This window comes from Penaeus monodon, chromosome 17 (genome assembly GCF_015228065.2).
Source record: "Penaeus monodon isolate SGIC_2016 chromosome 17, NSTDA_Pmon_1, whole genome shotgun sequence".
Classification (NCBI taxonomy): Eukaryota; Metazoa; Arthropoda; class Malacostraca; order Decapoda; family Penaeidae; genus Penaeus; species Penaeus monodon.
The window spans coordinates 5,473,275-5,500,774 of NC_051402.1; the positions used below are offsets into that span (position 1 = coordinate 5,473,275).

Sequence of the window (27,500 nt, forward strand, 5' to 3'; positions counted from 1 at the left end):
TTCAAGTGCAATAATTAAGCAACGAAATAAGAACAAGAAGAATATACCATCACAAATAACATGAATAAGTGTAGACCTGAATTGTGAGAACAGGGTGCCAGAAACAAAAGTCCTCCCTGTTTGAAAGTTCCTTTGGGTTGCACTCAGCACAAAGAAAATGGACCTGCTATCCTCCCATTCTTCACTAAAGGTACTAATAACTTTTATATACAATTTCCATAGAAATAAGTCCTAATGTACAATACATGCACATGCATATATATATACACACACATGTGTGTAGATGCATAAGTATATGTACATAGATACAAATTTCTACATTACATATACATTTATAAATATATATATGTATGTATATATACATGTGTGTGTATATATATAAAAACATATTCATCATTCAATTATAAACATACACATACATATATATGTATATATATGGAGAAAAATAACCAGTATATTTATAAATACATTATATAATATATATATATATATATATATATATATATATATATATATATATATATATATATATATATATGAAGAATAAGCAATATATAAAAATATTAATATAGTTAAGCATCATATATAAATGATATATACATATTAATTTAAAGCAATATTTGTAAATATAAAATGTATATAATGTGTAATCTCTATATAGAATAAATATAATATAAAAATCTAAAAACAATGTTTATATTAATATATCAACATATACATTAACAATATATATATATATATTTTTTTTTATTTTTTTTTTTCAATATACTTTTAAATACTTTAACAATATACATATATATATATATATAATACATATTACAAATATATGTATATGTATATAATGCTAAATATATATACATTATGTCCATATATATGTATATATATATATATATATATATATATATATATATATATATGTATATAAATGCTTACATATACTTAAATACACACACACACATATAGAGCCATACATATACATAAAATATGAAATAAAAGTTCTATTCAAAATTTATAAAATAGAAGATAATACTAACGAGAGAAAAAAAAACTCAGATGTCGTTTATGACGTTCTGTGTTCAAAACTCGGCCAACGGTAAGTTCGCTGACTTCCTTTCTTGGGGGGAATTACGCCCTGGAATTGGTATCGCTTCTCGGCCTTTTGGCTAAGATCAAAGTGTAGTATCTGTTCTTATCAGCTTAATATCTGATACGATCCCCATGTGGGATCTACGATATTAAACTGATTTTTGGAATATGGCGAAGTGCTAGGGGCTTGCTCCACCTTTGCCGCGGATCGGCCCGGTATTGCAGTACCTCCGGGATTGGTCCACTCCCCACGGGGAGAATAAAGCATATATATTACATTAAAATGGTTAACACTGATACATGTGTTCTCTTAAAACGTGTACATTTGTTTACAGTTTTCACTAAATCCCCTTTTTTCCCAAACAGCCAATATCCGGATGTTTGTTGCACTCACTTTTCCATTATTGATTATGTACGTTTTTAATTTCCGATTGTTTGAATAAAATATACAGAATGTAGTCACAAAATTACAAGGTACCTCACCTGTTTTGTTACTATATTCGATGATACATACTAATTAACTTTAGTTTCCCCTGGCCAACCTGGTGATTTGATGTTAACTTCTGGCTAATTGGCATTTGTCCTTGGAGGATGCACATTCCTCAGCAGTTTGTCTGAATTCAACCCATCAAAAATCCTCGGTAGTCAGTGAAGCCACTGGCATCAGCGTCAACATGATGTGGCCAATGGCATCAATATCTCCAAGACACTCAGATCACACTCCATTTAATGGTTTCTATATGGATTGCGACTAGGGTAATGCCATAGGCCTTATGCAGGAAATGACAAGTCTCGAGAGTTTCTTTTCTTTTTGTTTCTTTTTTTATCATATGTAAACTGAATGCATATTCAGGGGAGTCATTTCGGCTTTTCCTTAAGGGTTGGCGAGCGAAGAGAACACAAAAAAGTTTGAAAAATGAGCCATTCTAGGGGTATTTTGAAGCTAAAAACCGACATATATGTGTAATATAGCATAGGTTAATAACTGTGGCCCTTATGGGGGGTCAGTCAGACCTTGAGGGGAGCAAACACAGCTGCCCCTCCTCCAACTGACACCTCTGTGCATATTGTTCCATCCCTCGCGAGAATAAATTGTGTAATTAGTTCGAGAGCTGACGAAACGCGATGACCCTCGGACATACGTGTCTGTCCTTAATTAAAGATTTGTTCTTCATCCCATAGAAAGCCGATTCGTTAATGTAGCCATCTCCAAATATAAACTCCACAAGTGACTTATGATTTGTCACTTTGACAGTATCAACAAAGGGACGCGCACATATTTAAAAAGAAAAGGGCGTTTCTTATCATACGTTTTCCTTCGTCCATTAGTTTGCAGAAAGGCGAAGTAGGAAACACGATACCACCCATATTTTGTAAATCACTCCATCACTTATATGTACGTGTGTGTTTACTCAAATATACATGTTTTTGGTTTCGTAATGTACTTGCATTATTTTAGGCGTGGGGGTTAGTGCGTGTGCATACGCGTATGCATGTGTGTATTAATATGTTGCATGCGAGTGAATTACAGGACAATGTGATATGAATATGCAGTTATGGTAGTAACATATATTGCATTACATCGCCTTGACATGATTAATAGCGTGGTATAGATAAATAATCATTCAGTGGTTTGTGTCAATACATAACTTTATTTTCCCATTGCTATGATATACCAATATAGTAAGACTTTACTGGAATTATTTTTATTAATTATTATTTAAGGGGGATAGCGCGAACGCAGTCCCCCGCTACCAAAAATTGCGCACTCGAGTTAACCACATTTGGGTTAATCGCAGGGGTCAGCGCCACCGGAGTGCAATGGTGAGCCTCGCCCTGGGAGAACCGCCTTCGTGATCACGGTATCTCCTGTGCCAGGTAAGTATGCTGTTTAAGGCGACGGCCCAAGCCAGACGTACTCACACTGAGCAGCCCACGAGTACACTAACGGTTTATGCAAATATCTAGCTACTACTTTTCATTGCACATACATCGGAGCTGAAGTCGCTTTAAAATTAAATTTATAAACTATATATATATATAACGAAGTAAGTTATAATGTGATTCAGTGTATTAAGAACAGAAACTGTGAAACTGACAACGATCGCCATAGAGCGTTTTTGCTTAGATACTCCATTAACATTTTGAGAAAAAAAAAATCATGTTTTTGTATTCTTTGGCATAATACTATCAATCGCAGTGATATAAATATATATCCATATCTATATACTTTTTAAAGGAGCCAACGCCATTCGTCCTAAATTTTCCCTCCAAATTCCAGCCGTCCCTCCTAATATAGCTTGCTACATTAAATTTGGTCATGTTAGCTTTTATATAATTTACTAACACCAAACATGCCACAGTCAAGCGCAATAATTAAGCAGCAAAATTAGACCAAGAGGAATATACCATCACAAATATCATGAATAAGTGTAGACCTGAATTGTGAGAACAGTCCTCCCTGTTTGAAAGTTCCACTCAGCACAAAGAAAATGGACTTACTATCCTCCATTTCTTCACTAAAGGAACTGTTATAATTTTTGGACGTAATTCTATGGAAATTGTACATAAATATGCAATATATATACATGCATATACATATACATGTATATAGATGCATATATATAAGTACATAGACCCAATTTAATACATTACATATATATATACATAATTATGTATATATACATGTTTGTGAGCACACACACAGACACATACACACATATGCACGCATGTATTTATGATATAATTATAAACATACATACGTATATATATGTGTATATATACACTAAATAGAAACAATAATCAATATTTACAATTACATATGTACATATATTTAAGGCATAAACGATGTAACATTAATATATATACATATATATGCATATAAATAAACATGTGTATATATATATTAAAAAATATATATAAATATTTATGAATACATATAGGCATTATATATAATAATGATATATACATATCATTTTAAAGCAATATATATAAAATATATTTAATATACAAAATATATGTATATAGATATGCCATCTTTAGAATATATATAATAATATACATATGTATAATAACAATATGTATATTAATATATCTCCTTATATATATTAACAATATATATATATATATATATATATATATATATATATATATATATATATATATATATATATATATAACAACATGTAAGTATAATTATAAGTATATATATATATATATATATATATATATATATATATATATATATATATATATATATATAAAAATATATAAAGAATATGTATATATATATATATATATACTTAAATGCATATCATATGCCTATACATAAATATATATAAATTCACATATATAAAATTAAATGAAAGTTCTATTCAAAATTTATAAAATAGAAGATAATACTAACGAGAAATAAAAAGTTCAAACTCAGACGTCGTTTATGCCGTTCTGTGTTCGAAATTTGTCCAACGGTAAGTTCGCTGACTTCCTTTCTTGGAGGGAATTACGCCCTGGAATTGGTATCGCTTCTCGGCCTTTTGGCTAAGATCAAAGTGTAGTATCTGTTCTTATCAGCTTAATATCTGATACGATCCCCATGTGGGATCTACGATATTAAACTGATTTTTGGAATATGGCGAAGTGCTAGGGGCTTGCTCCACCTTTGCCGCGGATCGGCCCGGTATTGCAGTACCTCCGGGATTGGTCCACTCCCCACGGGGAGAATAAATCATATATATATATTACATTAAATTTGTAAATACTAATTCACGTTTACTCTTAAAGCGTGTACATTTGTTTACTCATCTCACTATAAATCCCTTAATATTTTTATCCAAACGGCCAATAACCCTGAGAATCTGAAGTTTGTTGCACTCACTTTATTTGCCCTTATCGATTATGTACGTTTTTTAAATCTCCGTTTGTTGGAATATATACAGTATGTGCTGTCACCTCGCACAGAATAGGATAACATGCCCTTCTAGTCCGAACGCTATCTGGCAGTTAAATTTCGTACTGCAAGGACAACCAAATACGCACGACGAGTTAAAGCATGCTAATATTAGACAAACGACATGAGGGTATGTTTCCATCACAGCATCGTTTCATTTATATATTTGAAACGAACTAGAAGCAGCCGCATTCACAGGTACATGCATATGATCACTACGTTGACAAAATAATACTCGTAAACAATATAAAAACATAAAAAATATACATACTCGAGTAAACCACATGCTCACAAACACAAAAAACAGGAAACTCAGGTACCCTACGTATATATATATATATATATATATATATATATATATATATATATATATATATATATACATATACACACATGCTCACAAACACAGAATCACAAGATACCTCACCTGTTTTGTTACTATATTCGGTGATACATACTAATTAACTACTAATTAACTTACGTTTCCCCTGGCCAACTAGTGGTCTGATGTTAATTTCTGGCCGATTGGCATTTTGTCCTTGGATGATGCACATTCCTAAGCAGTCTGTCATTCAGTCCATCAAAAATCTTCTGCGGTCTGTGTAGCCACTGGTATCAGCATCATGGTGTAGCCAGTGGTATCAGTATCTTCAAGACACTCAGATCACACCCCATTTAATGGTTTCTATTTGGGTTGCGACTAGGGTAATGCCATAAGCCTTATCTCAGGAACTGTTTCTTCACTTTGTTTCTTTTTTATCATTTATAAATTGAATGCATATTCAGGCGCATAATTTAAGCTATTTATTTGGGTTTGCGAGCGAAGAGAACACAAAAAGTTAGAAAAATGAACTCTTGAAGGGAGCTAACACACCTACCCCTCCTCCAATTGACGCCCTGTGCACATTGTTTCATATGTTAACATACATATACAGTATTCCCTAGCGAAAGAAGTCGATGTGTACGTTAGTTTGAGAGTTGACGAAACGTGATGACCCTCGGACATACGTGTCCGTCATTAATTAAAGATTTGCTTCTTCACCCATGGAAAGCCGATTCGTTAATGTAGCCGTCTGCAAATACAAACTCTACGCGTGGCTGACAATTTGCCAGTACCAACAATGAGACGCACACATTAGAGAAAAAAATATCACGTTTCTTTATCCTCGTTTGTAGAAAGGAAAAGTAGGACACACGAGACCACCCTTATTTTGAAAACCACTCTACCACTTATATGTCCGTGTGGGTACGTGAAAAAAGTTTGTGTTTGCATTCCTCTGTGTGTGCGTACGTGTTAACTCAAATATAAATATCTTGGGTTTTGTAATTCACTTGCATGCATGTTCATGTGTTAATGTGTTGCATGCGTTCGAGTGCGTGAAGTAAAGGACGTGATACGAATGTGCAGTGATCTCAGTAACATACAGTGCATTACCTCGCCTTGATATAGATGAGTAATAGCGTGGTATAGGTAAATAATCGTTCAGTGGTTTGTGCCAATACACATCTTCATTCTTTCAATGCTACTACGACACATACTGATATGGAATACTTTCTATAAACATTTACTATTTAAGGGGGATAGCGCGAACGCAGTCCCCCGCTACCAAAAATTGCGCACTCGAGTTAACCACATTTGGGTTAATCGCAGGGGTCAGCGCCACCGGAGTGCAATGGTGAGCCTCGCCCTGGGAGAACCGCCTTCGTGATCACGGTATCTCCTGTGCCAGGTAAGTATGCAAAAGCACGTCCAAAGCAGAATCCAGGGCAAACTGACTGATGACTCAGTGAATTGTAACAAATTATGCAGTCGCTGGCTCTCGTGTCAAGGATATTTAACTTTTTTTGAAACCTTAACATGACAAAGAGTAAAATAAAGGTATGGAATAATTACCTATTACTTTTTAATAGAATAGCCAAGTGTATTTCCAACAAAAGAAAATCTAAATATGTTAACTAATAAAAGAAAACGATTGTTGGTTGCAGGGACTATTGTAACTCAACTGCAAATACCGAAAGGCATTTACAGTGTATGTTATGATTATTCCTAATGTAATACAATTATGTTTCATTGTCATAGCCATATTTTTTCCACTGGCATTACCATCATCATTTTGATTATCATTACTATTCGTATTATGATTGTCAAACTATTTGTATCATTCATATCATGTCTTTACTATTATGATTATTTTTATAACAATTATTACCATGATCATTATCATTGCAGTTATTAGTGTTATTTATTACTATAGTTATTTTGATTGCTATCATTATTATTGTCAGCATAATTACTCAATATTGATTTTTATCCTTACTATTCTCGTTATTTATTGATGAAATTCTTATCATTACTATTATCTAATCATTATTATAATCATTAATGTCACTATAATTGTATTTTACAGCTGTCTTAATATATCATCAGTGATTATATTAATTCCAATAAATATTCATTATTCGAACATGCATATACATAGCTATCAGTCTAGACATGCATATCTGCCGGACAGACATAAATACAGATTTGTATTTATTTCTGTGCACTTATATCCTTATATGTGGATATTCACTGGATAATGAATAATAAAACACTTAAACACACGGACACACACAAAAGGGAAAAAACAAGAAGCAATAAGCTACATGCGTGGTTTATCTCCCTGTGAACAGAAGTGACTGCCCCTGTCTGTAACTTACTCGTCAGATCACGAAACAGTGATTTCGTCCGCTACCAGATTTAGTCGATATCCGGTAAACAGAGGTCGGTAAAACTGAGATTTGAGAGTGACACAAGCATGGCAGATATGTCGATAGCATATCTGCCATGGTTCTCAACTTCAATGACTGGCGACACACTGCAGGTCTCGTTTCCTTCTTGCTACAATTATCATCGCTGAACCATATTTTCATGTGCCTAAGCATGTTTTCAACCAAAAACTGTTCATATTTTCCTAATACTTCAACCAAAATATAGTACAGAAATAAGAGGCAAGAAATATACATTTGCAAAATATTACGCGATGCACTGGTTGAGAACCATGTCATAGTGCCTTATATCGACTTGGTGGAGATTAGTAATCGAGCGTGTAATCTGAAACTGGTAGCACTAACCTGCCAAATAGTTTGCAATAGGTTTCCCTACTAATGGAATAAATGTTCCTTACCCTACAAAGTGTCCCACGTTTTCTAGTAATGTCAACTTCATTTGCCAGAACTTTCATTGCTATGAAACATAACGTTCAGATTTATCTTATTGCTTGAAATTGTTTATTTATGGGGGATAGCGCGAACGCAGTCCCCCGCTACCAAAAATTGCGCACTCGAGTTAACCACATTTGGGTTAATCGCAGGGGTCAGCGCCACCGGAGTGCAATGGTGAGCCTCGCCCTGGGAGAACCGCCTTCGTGATCACGGTATCTCCTGTGCCAGGTAAGTATGCTGTTTAAGGCGACGGCCCAAGCCAGACGTACTTACACTGAGCAGCCCACGAGCACACTAACGGTTTATGCAAATATCCAGCTACTACTTTTCATTGCACATACATTGGAGCTGAAGTTGCTTTAAAATTAAATTCATAAACTACATATAACTAACTTATAATGTGATTCAATGTAAGTTTATTTATATCTGAAACTGAAAACGATCTCCATAGTGCGTTTTTTGTTTAGAAACTCCATTAGCATTTTTATAATAGTTTTAGTATCTTTTGTTGTAATACTACCATTTACGGTTATATATATATATATATATATATATATATATATATATATATATATATATATTATATATATAAATTAATATATATATATATATATATATATATATATAATTTCAAGGAAGCCATTCTTCCTAGATTTTCGCTCCAGATTCCGGCCGTCCCTCTTCATATAACATACTACATTAAAGTCGGTAATTTTAGTTTTTATATAATTTACTACCCCAAACATGCCACATTCCAGCGTAATAATTAAGCCACAAAATAAGACAGGGAGGAATCATGAATAAGTGTAGACCTGGACTGTGAAATCTGGGTTCCGGAAAAAAGAGTTCCCCCTGGTTGAAAGTTCCTTTGGGTCGCACTCAGTACAAAGAAAATGGACTCGCTATCCTCCGGAGGTACTTTTAATATTGGGGCATATTTCGATGGAAATTGTTTATAGATATACAATATATACATGAATATATATACACACACACGTGAATAGATGCACATATTTGTACATAGACATACATACTTATACATATATGTATACTTACATATACAAATGTATACATATAAATGCATATACCTGTGTGCATACACACACAATATATCTATATATAATAATAATAATATACATATAAACAAATACATATATATATATTATTTATATATAATCATAAACACACACACACATACTAAATAGAAACAATAAGCAGCATATCTATAAGCACACATATCTATACATACATATAAAAAATATATGATATAAAAGTAATACATATAAATGGAGAGATATATGTATAAATATCCATGTACGTGTATATATATCCATTTAACAATATATATAAATATTTGTATATATGGACATTATATATGAATGATATATGCATATTAAAGAAATAAAATTAATATATATAGAAATACACATAAATATGCAATACATATAAACAACATATATATGTGTATTTATATATATATATATATATATATATATATATATATATACACACAAAAGGTTTATTACCAATGTATCTACATATATATCCACTAATAAATAAATATATATGTATTTTACATATATTCTATATATATATATATATATATATATATATATATATATATATATATATATATTATCATATATCATTATATTTAATTTAATATATAATATATATATATACATAAATATATATATATATATATATATATATATATATATAAATACATATTTACAAATATATATTAATAGGGCATATTTATATATGAAAATATATATACATGAATATGTATATATATATATATATATATATATATATATATTATATATATATATATATTATATATATATATATATATTATATATATATATATATATATTATATAATATATACAGACATACATATATATACACATATATTCATGTAACCCTATGCATATATCAATAAATATATATCAATATATATTAATAAATATCTACAATTAAATATAAACAAATATGTATAAATATATACAAATATGAAAATATATTTATATACAAAAAATAAAATAAAATAATAATACAAATATATAACATTTATATATAATACATAAATACACATATAACTATTGTTACGCGACCGCCTCGTCTCTCTGCCACCAACACAAGGCAAGCTAGGCAGACGGCGTGCTATTCACAGGGTCGTGAACACTGAACAGCTCCAAGAGGCACTCAGCACCACAGCGTCCCAGAACACCACGAGGGGAAATGCCACGTGGTGAAGCAGGGCACGAAATAAACACAAAATGACAAGTCTTTTCTTTATTTACACAAGTTATTTACCCGTACACTTTTCTATAGGCACAATACAGGGGGGACACCAGCATGTCACACTGCACGATATAGCTTATAACAGGGCAACACAAAGTTTATCAGGTCACAAGGGCACACACGAGGTCTTAACAGGAGCAGCACCCAACTGCGTCTCCCTCTTGGCTTGTTCCTCCGCTCCTCCGCTCACAGCCAGTTGCGTCATGTTTGCCCAGGTCCCTTCATGTTAACACATGCCCAGGTCATCCTTTTCATGTTAACACATGTTTCGCACAGAGACAAAGACCCACTGGCGTAACACTATCCCCCCCTATCAAGCAGACGACCCATCTGCTCTGACATACCTAAACATGAAACAAAATACAGAAAATTTAAATAAAATTAGTCCTCAGGAACAAACAAAATTCTTTCAAACAAAAGTAACCGTAATTGAAAATCAGTTCTCAGAAACACAAAAATCTTTCATCCAGCGCGGCTTTCTTCGCTCTCGCTGGGGTCACTCTGGAGGAGGTGTGGGCGGTGGTAGATTGGCAGTGGCATCCAGAGTGGTATCTCCTGCCCCAAGACCTGGCTCATGGTCACCATTGACGTCTGTTGCATCGCCCTCACCATCCAAATGCTCGTTCTCATCTCGGTCAGCGTCTGCCACGTCCTCATCGCCGCTACTGGGGCTAACGTCATCTTCTTTTTCACCATGGCCCCAGGAGTAGCTTCCTGGCCCATGGTAACGCCACAGCCGGTCCACGTGGACAACCGACGGTCGTTTTCGCCCTCTGTGAATTCGATAGGTGACATCAGAGAGAGCCGCTACCACCGTGTATGGCCCTTCCTAGGGGCTCTGTAGCTTCGGTGAGAGCCCTCGCTTCCCACGCGGGTTATGCAGCCACACTCTGTCACCTATGTTGTACCTCACTTCCCTCATGCGCCGGTCATAGGTCTCCTTCATGGCATGGCCGGCTACCTTGAGCTTGCCACGAACTCGTCGGTGCACCTCCGCCAGGTGAGCGGCACTCCGGTGCGCCAAGTCCTCGAGGAAGTCAGGCAACAGCCCCACACCAACTAACTCCTTGCTCCCCGACGACTCTTCTGGATGCTCCACTTCCTCACAAGTGCCCAGCTTTGCACCAGCTGACACCTTCTGGGCCTTATCGGAGACGTTAGCTACCAACACTGTAACTAACCCCTCTCCTGGTCCAACAAGGCTCCGCCCAGCCGCTACGCCATCAGCCAGCTGGTGAGGGTGCACGGTGAAGATGTGCCCTTGCTTCCAGAGGTTGGCTGTGCAGACTGCACCTTGCCCTCAGGACAGAGTCTAGAATCCGGTGTCAACTGTCAAGAGTGATACGTGGAGTAGAGGGCCTCGTGGAGCCCATCCAAAACCTGCAGCTGGCTGATGTTACAGTTACAGTGTTGGTAGCTAACTTCTCCAATAAGGACCTGAAGGTGCCAGCTGGTGCAAAGCTGGGCACTTGTGAGGAAGTGGAGCGTCCAGAAGAGTCGTCGGGGAGCGAGGAGTTGGTTGGTGTGGGGCCGTTAACCTGACTTCCTCGAGGATTTGGTGCACCGGCTGTGGCGTTACCATGGGCCAGGAAGCTACTCCTGGGGCCATGGTGAAAAAGATGACGTTAGCCCCAGTAGCGCCGATGAGGACGTGGCAGATGCTGACCGAGATGAGGACGAGCATTTGGATGGTGAGGGCGATGCAACAGACGTCAATGGTGACCATGAGCCAGGTCTTGGGGCAGGAGATACACTCTGGATGCCACTGCCATCTACGCCGCCCACACCTCAGAGCGACCCCACGGAGCGAAGAAACCGCGCGATGAAGATTTTGTGTTTCTGAGAATGCACGCGTTTCCTGATGAAGATTTTTGTTGGTTTCAGATTTGGGGATATAATACATAAATACACATATAACTATTGTTACGCCGACCGCCTCGTCTCTCTGCCACCAACACAAGGCAAGCTAGGCAGACGGCGTGCTATTCACAGGGTCGTGAACACTGAACAGCTCCAAGAGGCACTCAGCACCACAGCGTCCCAGAACACCACGAGGGGAAATGCCACGTGGTGAAGCAGGGCACGAAATAAACACAAAATGACAAGTCTTTTCTTTATTTACACAAGTTATTTACCCGTACACTTTTCTATAGGCACAATACAGGGGGGACACCAGCATGTCACACTGCACGATACAGCTTATAACAGGGCAACACAAAGTTTATCAGGTCACAAGGGCACACACGAGGTCTTCACAGGAGCAGCACCCAACTGCGTCTCCCTCTTGGCTTGTTCCTCCGCTCCTCCGCTCACAGCCAGTTGTTTGCCCAGGTCTCTTCATGTTAACACATGCCCAGGTCATCCTTTTCATGTTAACACATGTTTCGCACAGAGACAAAGACCCACTGGCGTAACACTATCCCCCCCTATCAAGCAGACGACCCATCTGCTCTGACATACCTAAACATGAAACAAAATACAGAAAATTTAAATAAAATTAGTCCTCAGGAACAAACAAAATTCTTTCAAACAAAAGTAACCGCAATTGAAAATCAGTTCTCAGAAACACAAAAATCAGACGTCAATGGTGACCATGAGCCAGGTCTTGGGGCAGGAGATACCACTCTGGATGCCACTGCCAATCTACCACCGCCCACACCTCCTCCAGAGTGACCCCAGCGAGAGCGAAGAAAGCCGCGCTGGATGAAAGATTTTTGTGTTTCTGAGAACTGATTTTCAATTACGGTTACTTTTGTTTGAAAGAATTTTGTTTGTTCCTGAGGACTAATTTTATTTAAATTTTCTGTATTTTGTTTCATGTTTAGGTATGTCAGAGCAGATGGGTCGTCTGCTTGATAGGGGGGGATAGTGTTACGCCAGTGGGTCTTTGTCTCTGTGCGAAACATGTGTTAACATGAAAAGGATGACCTGGGCATGTGTTAACATGAAGGGACCTGGGCAAACATGATTGTGAGCGGAGGAGCCAAGGAACAAGCCAAGAGACGCAGTTGGGTGCTGCTCCTGTGAAGACCTCGTGTGTGCCCTTGTGACCTGATAAACTTTGTGTTGCCCTGTGACCTGATAAACTTTGTGTTGCCCTGTTATAAGCTATATCGTGCAGTGTGACATGCTGGTTTCCCCCCTGTATTGTGCCTATATAAAAGTGTACGAGTAAATAACTTGTGTAAATAAAGGAAAGACTGTCATTTTGTGTTTATTTCGTGCCCTGCCTCTCCAGGTGGCGTTTCCCCTCGTGCTGTTCTGGGGACGCTGTGATGCTCGGTGCCTCTTGGAGCTGTTCAGTGTTCACGACCCTGTGGATAGCACGCCGTCTGCCTAGCCTGCCTTGTGTTGGTGGCAGAGAGACGAGGCGGTCGGCGTAACAATATGTACATATAAATATGTTTATATATACAAACATATATATTTCCATATATACATGTAACCATACATATGATGAGTGTATATATATATATATATATATATATATATATATATATATATATATATATATATATATATATAATGTGTGCATATGTATAAATACACACACAACATATATATTTATATATATACATTTATATATTTGTGCACACATATGTATACATATATTTATACATGAAAATATATATTTAGTATGTAAATACATACGTATGTATTCACATAGACATATATGGAAGAAAAACCCACAGTACAAAAACGAGATTTATTGAAAGTGAGACTACAGTTTCGAAATCCACCTGGATTCCATCTTCAGACCTGAATCCACCTGGATTCCATCTTCAGAACTGAAGATGGAATCCAGGTGGATTTCGAAACTGTAGTCTCACTCTCAATAAATCTAGTTTTTATATTGTGGGGTTTTCTTCCATTGTATCAGCACGGAAGAGTGTTTTGCTAGACATAGACATATTTATACACACACACCCACACACACACACACACACACACACACACACACACACACACACACACACATATATATATATATATATATATACATATACATATACATATATTTACATGCTCATGTATATATTTGCATACATACATTTATACATATACATACATACATACACAATATATACATATATACATATATACACATTTGCATATCAATACATATATATGCATGTATATGCATATATATAAATATACACACGTATACACACATGGCCAACCCAGTATAACGACCCAGCCAACTATATGATATCAACATGGTGCCAAGAAGTTCGTCAAACACCGCATCGGTTATGGCACACACATGCTTTATATATATATGTGCACACAAAATATACATATATATATGCACAAGTACACACATATATGAATATATAAATATAAATATGCATATATATACATATATATGTATGTATATATACTTTTGTGTATGTTTACAAATGTATGCATATATATATATATATATATATATATATATATATATATATATATATATATATATATATATATATATATATATATATATATATTATATATATTATGTTTACAGATGTATACATATATATGATAATTATATGCATACATCTATAAATGTGTATATACATATTCTTTATCATACATATATATACATTGTATATAATGTAATGCGCAAGCACGCACGCACGCACGCACACACACACGGGTGCAAGAGGACCAATATAGTAAGGGTACAATTAACCCAACCACCACGAATTTACATTCTGCCCCCTGCAGTAGTAGTAGTAGTAGTAGTAGTAGTAGTGTGTGTGTGTGTGTGTGTGTGTGTGTGTGTGTGTGTGTGTGTGTGTGTGTGTGTGTGTGTGAATTTTGTTACATACAGATAACTCCATATGTGCTCACCCGGCAAGAAGTAGGAAGAAGTAGTGACCGATCCTGATTTTCCTATTCCTTGGATTGGCGGGAAAATGTATTTTTCTTTTAAATATAATTGATATCGATACTGTTATTAATGTTATGAATATTAAATTGCTATTTATAATTTTGGTAACATTTAAGACAATGAAATAATAAAACTTTCCAAAAGTCAAGGAAAAGGGTAAACAGGTGAGATACGTAGGACTAATAACTGACTCTTTCGTGATTATAGAGCCATCTATGTGTAAATACAATAAATACACTTATATTACAGATGGCATGGAATGGCATGTATTGTTGCCATTCGTGCCGATTGGGTTTATTGGCTTTTATTTTTCGATGTTTATATGATAACTTTCCTTTATATCTAGCTTAATATCGTCGCTATAAATATATAAATATACATAAATAATGATTTTTTAAGTATAACTGGACAGGGACACTTCAACTTCATATGTTCCAGCGATGATTCTTTTTCTTGAAATCATCAAACAGTATATACAGGAAATGTGGTTCCCGTTTGATTTTATAATATTTTGTCTCTCCTGTGTTGGAGATTTCAAAAGTAACAATTCTAGTGGATTAATATTCAACCACTCAGTCTGCGTGAACCTCCTCTAGACACGGTATACCGAGCCAGAACGGTCATCAATGCACTTACGAAGAACGTAAGGACCGCTTCCCGCTCAGAGGCTTACACTGAAAGTCCTCATCGTGGTTGAATATATTCCGAGAATCTCGGCGAGAAACCCGGCAATCTCACTATAGAATTGATCCTATAAAGTATGATCTTCACCATAGGCTGAGCTATGTCGTCCCAACAGAGTTTTACTGATGACTATGCATAGGTAAATGTAAATGTTTATACTATATATATGTACATATAAATATGTTTATATATACAAACATATATATATATGTATATAATGTGTGCATATGTATAAATACACACACAACATATATATTTATATATATACATATATATTTGTGCACACATATGTATATATATTTATACATGAAAATATATATTTAGTATGTAAATACATACGTATGTATTCACCTGGATTTCATCTTCAGACCTGAAGATGGAATCCAGGTGGATTTCGAAACTGTAGTCTCACTTTCAATAAATCTAGTTTTGGCATTGTGGGGTTTTCTTCGCCACCTATACCAGGTAATCCGAATCCTCCTCCCCGAAAGCAAACACTCCCCTCGCCACCTATGACAGGTTGTCTTTTTTTTTTTTTTTTTTTTTTGAAAAAAATATTTAAATCTGAATTTTCACATTCGCGCCCCCCCAGTCATAGACTCGCTCCGCCGCCTATGCAATAAATAAAATAATATTACAGTGGGCATGGCATGTGTTGTTGCCTTTCGTGCCGACTGGGTTATTTCGTAATACTGGCTTATTGACTTCGATTTTTTTACGTTTACCAGGTAACTTATCTTGATATCTAGGTTAATATCGTCGCTATAAATATACATTTTTTCTTATTAATTTAGTTTTTTTTTTAATCTAACAAGACAGGTAACATTGCCGATATCTATTTTGTTAGTTTCACCAATGATTCTTTTTCTTGAAGTCATCAAACAGTATATACAGGGAATGTGGTTCCCGTTTGATTTTATAATATTTTGTCTCTTCTGTGTTGGAGATTTCAAAAGTAACAATTCTAGTGGATTAATATTCAACCACTCAGTCTGCGTGAACCTCCTCTAGACACGGTATACCGAGCCAGAACGGTCATCAATGCTCTTACGAAATACGTAAGGACCGCTTCCCGCTCAGAGGATCACACTGAAAATCCTCATCGTGGTTGAATATATTCCGAGAATCTTGGCGAGAAACCCGGCAATCTCACTATAGAATTGATCCTATAAAGTATGATCTTAACCATAGGCTGAGCTATGTCGTTCCAATAGAGTTTTACTGATGACTATGCATAGGTAAATGTAAATGTTTATATATATGTACATATAAATATGTTTATATATACAAACATATATATTTCCATATATACATGTAACCATACATATGATGAGTGTATAAATATATAAATATATATATGTATATATGTATATATATGTATATAATGTGTGCATATGTATAAATACACACAACGTATATATTTATATATATACATATATATTTGTGCACACATATGTGTATATATATTTATACATGAAAATATATATTTAGTATGAAAACAGATACGTATGTATTCACATAGACATATATGGAAGAAAAACCCACAATACAAAAACTAGATTTATTGAAAGTGAGACTACAGTTTCAAAATCTACCTGGATTTCATCTTCAGATCTGAAGATGGATTTCATCTTCAGATCTGAAGATGGAATCCAGGTGGATTTCGAAACTGTAGTCTCACTTTCAATAAATCTAGTTTTTGTATTGTGGGGTTTTCTTCGCCACCTATACCAGGTAATCCGAATCCCCCTTCCCCAAAGCAAACTCTCCCCTCGCCACCTATGACAGGTTATCATATATATATATATATATATATATATATATATAATATATATATATATATATATATATATATATAATTTTTTTTTTTTTTTTTTTTTTTTTTTTTTTTTTTTTTTTTTTTTTTTTTTTTAATATTGAAATCTGAATTTTCACATTCGCCCCCCAGTCATAGACTCGCTCCGCCGCCTATGCAATAAACTAATATTACAGTGGGCATGGCATGTGTAAAGGTACGGTTAGACTGACCAACTATTTCGTTGGAATCCAACGATTATCAGTGACTTGGAACCCACCCGCCCATCCCTTTTGGTTACACTACGAAAAGAACTACAAGCTCAGTCCACTGGATCGCAGCATCAAAACAAATCGTGTCCACAGTCCCTCTTGTGGTAATATGGATGTTTTATATTCCAAAGGACATTTTCTTGGCGTACTTTCTCTAAAAGAGAGGTAATTGCTTCTGAATTCCACATTCTTTGCAGAAATATGACGAGAAGACGTTCTTCCTCTTCGAAAAATATGCGCGCTTGTTTATGTTCGTCCGTCTAATGAGGATACAAGATATATTGCATTGTTTTTCTTATATTTTTTTTAATAATAATTAGTATAAGTATATATATGATAATTTACAATTATAATTAATGATTGTAATGTATTTATATATAATTATAATGCATAAATATATAATTAGACTAATGCCATGTATACTATAGACTCAACGAGTATGACTTTTCCACAGGAACATCGATGGATCGACGGGTTGCCCATCGCTTCGGACGAGTAGGCAAAAAAAAAACGTGGAATTGAACCAATCGGTGGGCAAATCCCACTCAAAATGATTAAATTTCATGAATCGATGGCCAGTGTAACCACACCTTAATACTGGCTTATTGGTTTCGATTTTATGACGTTTACCAGGTAACTTATCTTGATATCTAGGTTAATATCGTCGCTATAAATATATAAATATACATAAATTAATATATATATATATTTTTTTTTTTTATCTAACAGGACAGGTAACATTGCCGATATCTATTTTGTTAGTTTCACCAATGATTTTTTTTCTTGAAATCATCAAACAATATATATATAAAGGGAATGTGGTTTCCGTTTAATTTTATAATATTTTGTCTCTCCTGTGTTGGAGATTTCAAAAGTAACAATTCTAGTGGATTAATATTCAACCACTCAGTCTGCGTGAACCTCCTCTAGACACGGTATACCGAGCCAGAACGGTCATCAATGCTCTTACGAAATACGTAAGGACCGCTTCCCGCTCAGAGGATCACACTGAAAATCCTCATCGTGGTTGAATATATTCCGAGAATCTTGGCGAGAAACCCGGCAATCTCACTATAGAATTGATCCTATAAAGTATGATCTTAACCATAGGCTGAGCTATGTCGTCCCAACAGAGTTTTACTGATGACTATGCATAGGTAAATGTAAATGTTTATACTATATATATATATATATATATATATATATATATATATATATATACATATAAATATGTTTATATATACAAACATATATATTTCCATATATACATGTAACCATACATATGAGTGTGTATAAATATATATATATATATATATATATATATATATATATATATATATATATATATATTATATTATATATATATGTATGTGTGCATATGTATAAATACACACACAACATATATATTTATATATATACATATATATATTTGTGCACACATATGTGTATATACATTTATACATGAAAATATATATTTAGTATGTAAATACATACGTATGTATTCACATAGACATATATGGAAGAAAAACCCACAATACAAAAACTAGATTTATTGAAAGTGAGACTACAGTTTCGAAATCCACCTGGATTTCATCTTCAGACCTGAAGATGAAATCCAGGTGGATTTCGAAACTGTAGTCTCACTTTCAATAAATCTAGTTTTTGTATTGTGGGGTTTTCTTCGCCACCTATACCAGATAATCCGAATCCCCCTCCCCCAAAGCAAACACTCCCCTCGCCACCTATGACAGGTTATCATTTTTTTTTTCTTTTTTTTTTTGTTGAAATCTGAATTTTCATATTCGCCCCCCCCAGTCATAGACTCGCTCCGCCGCCTATGCAATAAATAAAATAATATTACAGTGGGCATGGCATGTGTTGTTGCCTTTCGTGCCGACTGGGTTATTTCGTAATACTGGCATATTGGCTTCGATTTTTTTACGTTTACCAGGTAACTTATCTTGATATCTAGATTAATATCGTCGCTATAAATATATAAATATACATATATATTTTTTTTTCTTATTTATTAATTTTTTTTTTTTTTTATCTAATAAGACAGGTAACATTGCCGATATCAATTTTGTTAGTTTCACCAATGATTCTTTTTCTTGAAATCATCAAACAGTATATACAGGGAATGTGGTTTCCGTTTAATTTTATAATATTTTGTCTCTCCTGTGTTGGAGATTTCAAAAGTAACAATTCGAGTGGATTAATATTCAACCACTCAGTCTGCGTGAACCTCCTCTAGACACGGTATACCGAGCCAGAACGGTCATCAATGCTCTTACGAAATACGTAAGGACCGCTTCCCGCTCAGAGGATCACACTGAAAATCCTCATCGTGGTTGAATATATTCCGAGAATCTTGGCGAGAAACCCGGCAATCTCACTATAGAATTGATCCTATAAAGTATGATCTTAACCATAGGCTGAGCTATGTCGTCCCAATAGAGTTTTACTGATGACTATGCATAGGTAAATGTAAATGTTTATATATATATACATATAAATATATTATATATATATATATATATATGTGATATAATGTGTGCATATGTATAAATACACACACAACATATATATTATATATATACATATATAATTTTGCACACATGTGTTTATATATTATCATGAAAATATATTTAGTATGAAAACACAACGTATGATTCAAATAGAATATATGGAAGATAACCCACAATACAAACTAATTTATGAAGTGAGACTACCATTTTCATAAATCCACCTATCCAGGTATCCGAATCCCTCCCAAATGCAATCTCACTCGCACATCAGGTATCCAATTATCCTCCAAAGCAAAATCCTCACTATAAGGTTATAATATATATAATATATAATTTTTTTTTATATTGAAATTTGAATTTTTTCTTTTTCCCCTTCTGCTTGTTCTGCTATTTGAAATCTAATTTTACATGCCGGTCAAATGCTCGGCTAGCAATAAACTGACAATACAGTTGATGGAATCAAAGGTTACGTGACTGACCCACACGCCATTTGGACATACGAATAGAACCCACCAGCCCATCTTTGGACACACAAAAACAAAGCTCAAGTCCCTCTTGGGTAATAGATTTTATTCCAAAGGCCTTTTCTTGGGTACTTTCTATAAGTAATGCATTTATTGCCATCTTTTGCAAAAATGACGAGAAGACGTTCTCTCTTCGAAATCAATCTTCGAATTGCGGCGTAGTTTTTTCTCTCTCAAATAGGCGTATTTTGATTTTTTCTTATATTGTTTTACAATAATATTGAATTTTTTCTATATTTATTTAATAATAATTTAAGTTATATATTAATTGATTTAATTAATATTTAATTATTTAATAAAATATATAATTAGATATATCATTAACATCCATGTTACTATCAACGAGTATGACTTTTCCACAGGAACATCGATGGTCGACGGGTTGCCCATCGCTTCGGACGAGTAGGAAAAAAAAAACGTGGAATTGAACCAATCGGTGGGCAAATCCCACTCAAAATGATTAAATTTCATGAATCGATGGCCAGTGTAACCACACCTTAATACTGGCTTATTGGTTTCGATTTTATGACGTTTACCAGGTAACTTATCTTGATATCTAGGTATTTAATATCGTCGCTATAAATATATAAATATACATAAATTAATATATATATTTTTTTTTTTTTTTTTTTTATCTAACAGGAAAGGTAAAATTGCCGATATCATTTTGTTAGTTTCACCAATGATTTTTTTTCTTGAAATCATCAAACAATATATATATAAAGGGAATGTGGTTTCCGTTTAATTTTATAATATTTTGTCTCTCCTGTGTTGGAGATTTCAAAAGTAACAATTCTAGTGGATTAATATTCAACCACTCAGTCTGCGTGAACCTCCTCTGGACACGGTAAACCGAGCCAGAACGGTCATCAATGCACTTACGAAGAACGTAAGGACCGCTTCCCGCTCAGAGACTTACACTGAAAGTCCTCATCGTGGTTGAATATATTCCGAGAATCTTGGCGAGAAACCCGGCAATCTCACTATAGAATTGATCCTATAAAGTATGATCTTAACCATAGGCTGAGCTATGTCGTCCCAACAGAGTTTTACTGATGACTATGCATTGGTAAATGTAAATGTTTATAATATATATATATATATATATATATATATATATATATATATATAAATATGTTTATATATACATGTAACCATACATATGAGTGTGTATAAATATATATATATATATATATATATATATATATATATATATATATGTATGTGTGCATATGTATAAATACACACACAACATATATATTTATATATATACATATATATATTTGTGCACACATATGTGTATATACATTTATACATGAAAATATATATTTAGTATGTAAATACATACGTATGTATTCACATAGACATATATGGAAGAAAAACCCACAATACAAAAACTAGATTTATTGAAAGTGAGACTACAGTTTCGAAATCCACCTGGATTTCATCTTCAGACCTGAAGATGAAATCCAGGTGGATTTCGAAACTGTAGTCTCACTTTCAATAAATCTAGTTTTTGTATTGTGGGGTTTTCTTCGCCACCTATACCAGATAATCCGAATCCCCCTCCCCCAAAGCAAACACTCCCCTCGCCACCATATGACAGGTTATCATTTTTTTTTCTTTTTTTTAATATTGAAATCTGAATTTTCACATTCGCCACCCCCACTCCCCCAGACTCGCTCCGCCGCCTATGCAATAAATAAAATAATATTACAGTGGGCATGGCATGTGTTGTTGCCTTTCGTGCCGACTGGGTTATTTCGTAATACTGGCATATTGGCTTCGATTTTTTTACGTTTACCAGGTAACTTATCTTGATATCTAGATTAATATCGTCGCTATGAATATATAAATATACATATATATTTTTTTTTCTTATTTATTATTATTATTATTTTTTTTTTTTATCTAATAAGACAGGTAACATTGCCGATATCAATTTTGTTAGTTTCACCAATGATTTTTTTTCTTGAAATCATCAAACAGTATATACAGGGAATGTGGTTTCCGTTTAATTTTATATTTTGTCTCTCCTGTGTTGGAGATTTCAAAAGTAACAATTCGAGTGGATTAATATTCAACCACTCAGTCTGCGTGAACCTCCTCTAGACACGGTATACCGAGCCAGAACGGTCATCAATGCTCTTACGAAATACGTAAGGACCGCTTCCCGCTCAGAGGATCACACTGAAAATCCTCATCGTGGTTGAATATATTCCGAGAATCTTGGCGAGAAACCCGGCAATCTCACTATAGAATTGATCCTATAAAGTATGATCTTAACCATAGGCTGAGCTATGTCGTCCCAATAGAGTTTTACTGATGACTATGCATAGGTAAATGTAAATGTTTATATATATATACATATAAATATGTTTATATATACAAACATATATTTCCATATATACATGTAACCATACATATGATGAGTGTGTATAAATATAAATATATATATATATATATATATATATATATATATATATATATATATGTATATATATATATGTATATAATGTGTGCATATGTATAAATACACACACAACATATATATTTATATATATACATATATATATTTGTGCACACATGTGTTTATATATTTATACATGAAAATATATATTTAGTATGAAAACACATACGTATGTATTCAAATAGACATATATGGAAGATAAACCCACAATACAAAAACTAGATTTATTGAAAGTGAGACTACAGTTTCAAAATCCACCTGGATTTCATCTTCAGATCTGAAGATGGAATCCAGGTAATCCGAATCCCCCTCCCCCAAAGCAAACACTCCCCTCGCCACCTATGACAGGTTATCATATATATATATATATTTTTTTTAATATTGAAATCTGAATTTTCACATTCGCCCCCCAGTCATAGACTCGCTCCGCCGCCTATGCAATAATCTAATATTACAGTGGGCATGGCATGTGTAAAGGTACGGTTAGACTGACCAACTATTTCGTTGGAATCCAACGATTATCAGTGACTTGGAACCCACCCGCCCATCCCTTTTGGTTACACTACGAAAAGAACCACAAGCTCAGTCCACTGGATCGCAGCATCAAAACAAATCGTGTCCACAGTCCCTCTTGTGGTAATATGGATGTTTTATATTCCAAAGGACATTTTCTTGGCGTACTTTCTCTAAAAGAGAGGTAATTGCTTCTGAATTCCACATTCTTTGCAGAAATATGACGAGAAGACGTTCTTCCTCTTCGAAAAATATGCGCGCTTGTTTATGTTCGTCCGTCTAATGAGGATACAAGATATATTGCATTGTTTTTCTTATATTTTTTTTTAATAATAATTAATATAAGTATATATATGATAATTTACAATTATAATTAATGATTGTAATGTATTTATATATATTAATTATAATGCATAAATATATAATTAGACTAATGCCATGTATACTATAGACTCAACGAGTATGACTTTTCCACAGGAACATCGATGGATCGACGGGTTGCCCATCGCTTCGGACGAGTAGGAAAAAAAACGTGGAATTGAACCAATCGGTGGGCAAATCCCACTCAAAATGATTAAATTTCATGAATCGATGGCCAGTGTAACCACACCTTAATACTGGCTTATTGGTTTCGATTTTATGACGTTTACCAGGTAACTTATCTTGATATCTAGGTATTTAATATCGTCGCTATAAATATATAAATATACATAAATTAATATATATATTTTTTTTTTTTTTTTTTTTTTTTATCTAACAGGACAGGTAACATTGCCGATATCAATTTTGTTAGTTTCACCAATGATTCTTTTTCTTGAAATCATCAAACAATATATATATAAAGGGAATGTGGTTTCCGTTTAATTTTATAATATTTTGTCTCTCCTGTGTTGGAGATTTCAAAAGTAACAATTCTAGTGGATTAATATTCAACCACTCAGTCTGCGTGAACCTCCTCTAGACACGGTATACCGAGCCAGAACGGTCATCAATGCTCTTACGAAATACGTAAGGACCGTTTCCCGCTCAGAGGATCACACTGAAAGTCCTCATCGTGGTTGAATATATTCCGAGAATCTTGGCGAGAAACCCGGCAATTTCACTATAGAATTGATCCTATAAAGTATGATCTTAACCATAGGCTGAGCTATGTCGTCCCAACAGAGTTTTACTGATGACTATGCATTGGTAAATGTAAATGTTTATACTATATATATATATAATATATATATATATATATATATATAAATATGTTTATATATACAAACATACATATTTCCATATATACATGTAACCATACATATGAGTGTGTATAAATAAATAAATATATATATATATATATATATATATATATATATATATGTATGTATGTGTGCATATGTATAAATACTCACACAACATATATATTTATATATATACATATATATATTTGTGCACACATATGTGTATATACATTTATACATGAAAATATATATTTAGTATGTAAATACATACGTATGTATTCACATAGACATATATGGAAGAAAAACCCACAATACAAAAACTAGATTTATTGAAAGTGAGACTACAGTTTCGAAATCCACCTGGATTTCATCTTCAGACCTGAAGATGAAATCCAGGTGGATTTCGAAACTGTAGTCTCACTTTCAATAAATCTAGTTTTTGTATTTGTGGGGTTTTCTTCGCCACCTATACCAGATAATCCGAATCCCCCTCCCCCAAAGCAAACACTCCCCTCGCCACCAATGACAGGTTATTATTTGTTTTTCTTTCTTTTAAATTGAAATCTGAATTTTCATATTCGCCCCCCCCCAGTCATAGACTCGCTCCGCCGCCTATGCAATAAATAAAATAATATTACAGTGGGCATGGCATGTGTTGTTGCCTTTCGTGCCGACTGGGTTATTTCGTAATACTGGCATATTGGCTTCGATTTTTTTACGTTTACCAGGTAACTTATCTTGATATCTAGATTAATATCGTCGCTATCAATATATAAATATACATATATATCTTTTTTTCTTATTTATTATTATTATTATTATTTTTTTTTTTTATCTAATAAGACAGGTAACATTGCCGATATCAATTTTGTTAGTTTCACCAATGATTTTTTTTCTTGAAATCATCAAACAGTATATACAGGGAATGTGGTTTCCGTTTAATTTTATATTTTGTCTCTCCTGTGTTGGAGATTTCAAAAGTAACAATTCGAGTGGATTAATATTCAACCACTCAGTCTGCGTGAACCTCCTCTAGACACGGTATACCGAGCCAGAACGGTCATCAATGCTCTTACGAAATACGTAAGGACCGCTTCCCGCTCAGAGGATCACACTGAAAATCCTCATCGTGGTTGAATATATTCCGAGAATCTTGGCGAGAAACCCGGCAATCTCACTATAGAATTGATCCTATAAAGTATGATCTTAACCATAGGCTGAGCTATGTCGTCCCAATAGAGTTTTACTGATGACTATGCATAGGTAAATGTAAATGTTTATATATATATACATATAAATATGTTTATATATACAAACATATATATTTCCATATATACATGTAACCATACATATGATGAGTGTGTATAAATATAAATATATATATATATATATATATATATATATATATAATATATATATATATATATGTATATATATATATATATGTATATAATGTGTGCATATGTATAAATACACACACAACATATATATTTATATATATACATATATATATTTGTGCACACATGTGTTTATATATTTATACATGAAAATATATATTTAGTATGAAAACACATACGTATGTATTCAAATAGACATATATGGAAGAAAAACCCACAATACAAAAACTAGATTTATTGAAAGTGAGACTACAGTTTCAAAATCCACCTGGATTTCATCTTCAGATCTGAAGATGGAATCCAGGTGGATTTCGAAACTGTAGTCTCACTTTCAATAAATCTAGTTTTTGTATTGTGGGGTTTTCTTCGCCACCTATACTAAGTAATCCGAATCCCCCTCCCCCAAAGCAAACACTCCCCTCGCCACCTATGACAGGTTATCATATATATATATTTTTTTAATATTGAAATCTGAATTTTCACATTCGCCCCCCAGTCATAGACTCGCTCCGCCGCCTATGCAATAATCTAATATTACAGTGGGCATGGCATGTGTAAAGGTACGGTTAGACTGACCAACTATTTCGTTGGAATCCAACGATTATCAGTGACTTGGAACCCACCCGCCCATCCCTTTTGGTTACACTACGAAAAGAACCACAAGCTC

At 34.0% G+C, this 27,500-nt stretch overlaps 13 non-coding genes across 13 annotated transcripts; 2 read left to right on the forward strand and 11 right to left on the reverse strand.

Moving 5' to 3' along the window:
- Nucleotides 1-1,143: 1,143 nt before the first annotated feature.
- LOC119583961 lies at nucleotides 1,144-1,336 on the forward strand. The gene has a single exon (XR_005229759.1). It is a non-coding gene; the product is annotated as a U2 spliceosomal RNA (small nuclear RNA).
- A 1,473-nt stretch (nucleotides 1,337-2,809) lies between these two features.
- On the reverse strand, nucleotides 2,810-2,972 carry LOC119583951. The gene has a single exon (XR_005229750.1). It is a non-coding gene; the product is annotated as a U1 spliceosomal RNA (small nuclear RNA).
- A 1,634-nt stretch (nucleotides 2,973-4,606) lies between these two features.
- Nucleotides 4,607-4,799, forward strand: LOC119583962. The gene has a single exon (XR_005229760.1). It is a non-coding gene; the product is annotated as a U2 spliceosomal RNA (small nuclear RNA).
- Nucleotides 4,800-6,610: 1,811 nt separating this feature from the next.
- Nucleotides 6,611-6,773, reverse strand: LOC119583952. Its single transcript, XR_005229751.1, has one exon. It is a non-coding gene; the product is annotated as a U1 spliceosomal RNA (small nuclear RNA).
- A 1,539-nt stretch (nucleotides 6,774-8,312) lies between these two features.
- On the reverse strand, nucleotides 8,313-8,475 carry LOC119583954. Its single transcript, XR_005229752.1, has one exon. It is a non-coding gene; the product is annotated as a U1 spliceosomal RNA (small nuclear RNA).
- A 7,519-nt stretch (nucleotides 8,476-15,994) lies between these two features.
- Nucleotides 15,995-16,195, reverse strand: LOC119583972. Its single transcript, XR_005229770.1, has one exon. It is a non-coding gene; the product is annotated as a small nucleolar RNA U3 (small nucleolar RNA).
- Nucleotides 16,196-17,093: 898 nt separating this feature from the next.
- Nucleotides 17,094-17,294, reverse strand: LOC119583964. The gene has a single exon (XR_005229762.1). It is a non-coding gene; the product is annotated as a small nucleolar RNA U3 (small nucleolar RNA).
- A 1,785-nt stretch (nucleotides 17,295-19,079) lies between these two features.
- LOC119583965 lies at nucleotides 19,080-19,280 on the reverse strand. The gene has a single exon (XR_005229763.1). It is a non-coding gene; the product is annotated as a small nucleolar RNA U3 (small nucleolar RNA).
- Nucleotides 19,281-20,403: 1,123 nt separating this feature from the next.
- LOC119583966 lies at nucleotides 20,404-20,604 on the reverse strand. Its single transcript, XR_005229764.1, has one exon. It is a non-coding gene; the product is annotated as a small nucleolar RNA U3 (small nucleolar RNA).
- A 1,439-nt stretch (nucleotides 20,605-22,043) lies between these two features.
- LOC119583974 lies at nucleotides 22,044-22,244 on the reverse strand. The gene has a single exon (XR_005229772.1). It is a non-coding gene; the product is annotated as a small nucleolar RNA U3 (small nucleolar RNA).
- A 1,069-nt stretch (nucleotides 22,245-23,313) lies between these two features.
- LOC119583967 lies at nucleotides 23,314-23,514 on the reverse strand. The gene has a single exon (XR_005229765.1). It is a non-coding gene; the product is annotated as a small nucleolar RNA U3 (small nucleolar RNA).
- Nucleotides 23,515-25,145: 1,631 nt separating this feature from the next.
- On the reverse strand, nucleotides 25,146-25,346 carry LOC119583973. The gene has a single exon (XR_005229771.1). It is a non-coding gene; the product is annotated as a small nucleolar RNA U3 (small nucleolar RNA).
- A 1,097-nt stretch (nucleotides 25,347-26,443) lies between these two features.
- On the reverse strand, nucleotides 26,444-26,644 carry LOC119583969. Its single transcript, XR_005229767.1, has one exon. It is a non-coding gene; the product is annotated as a small nucleolar RNA U3 (small nucleolar RNA).
- Between the last annotated feature and the right edge of the window lie 856 nt (nucleotides 26,645-27,500).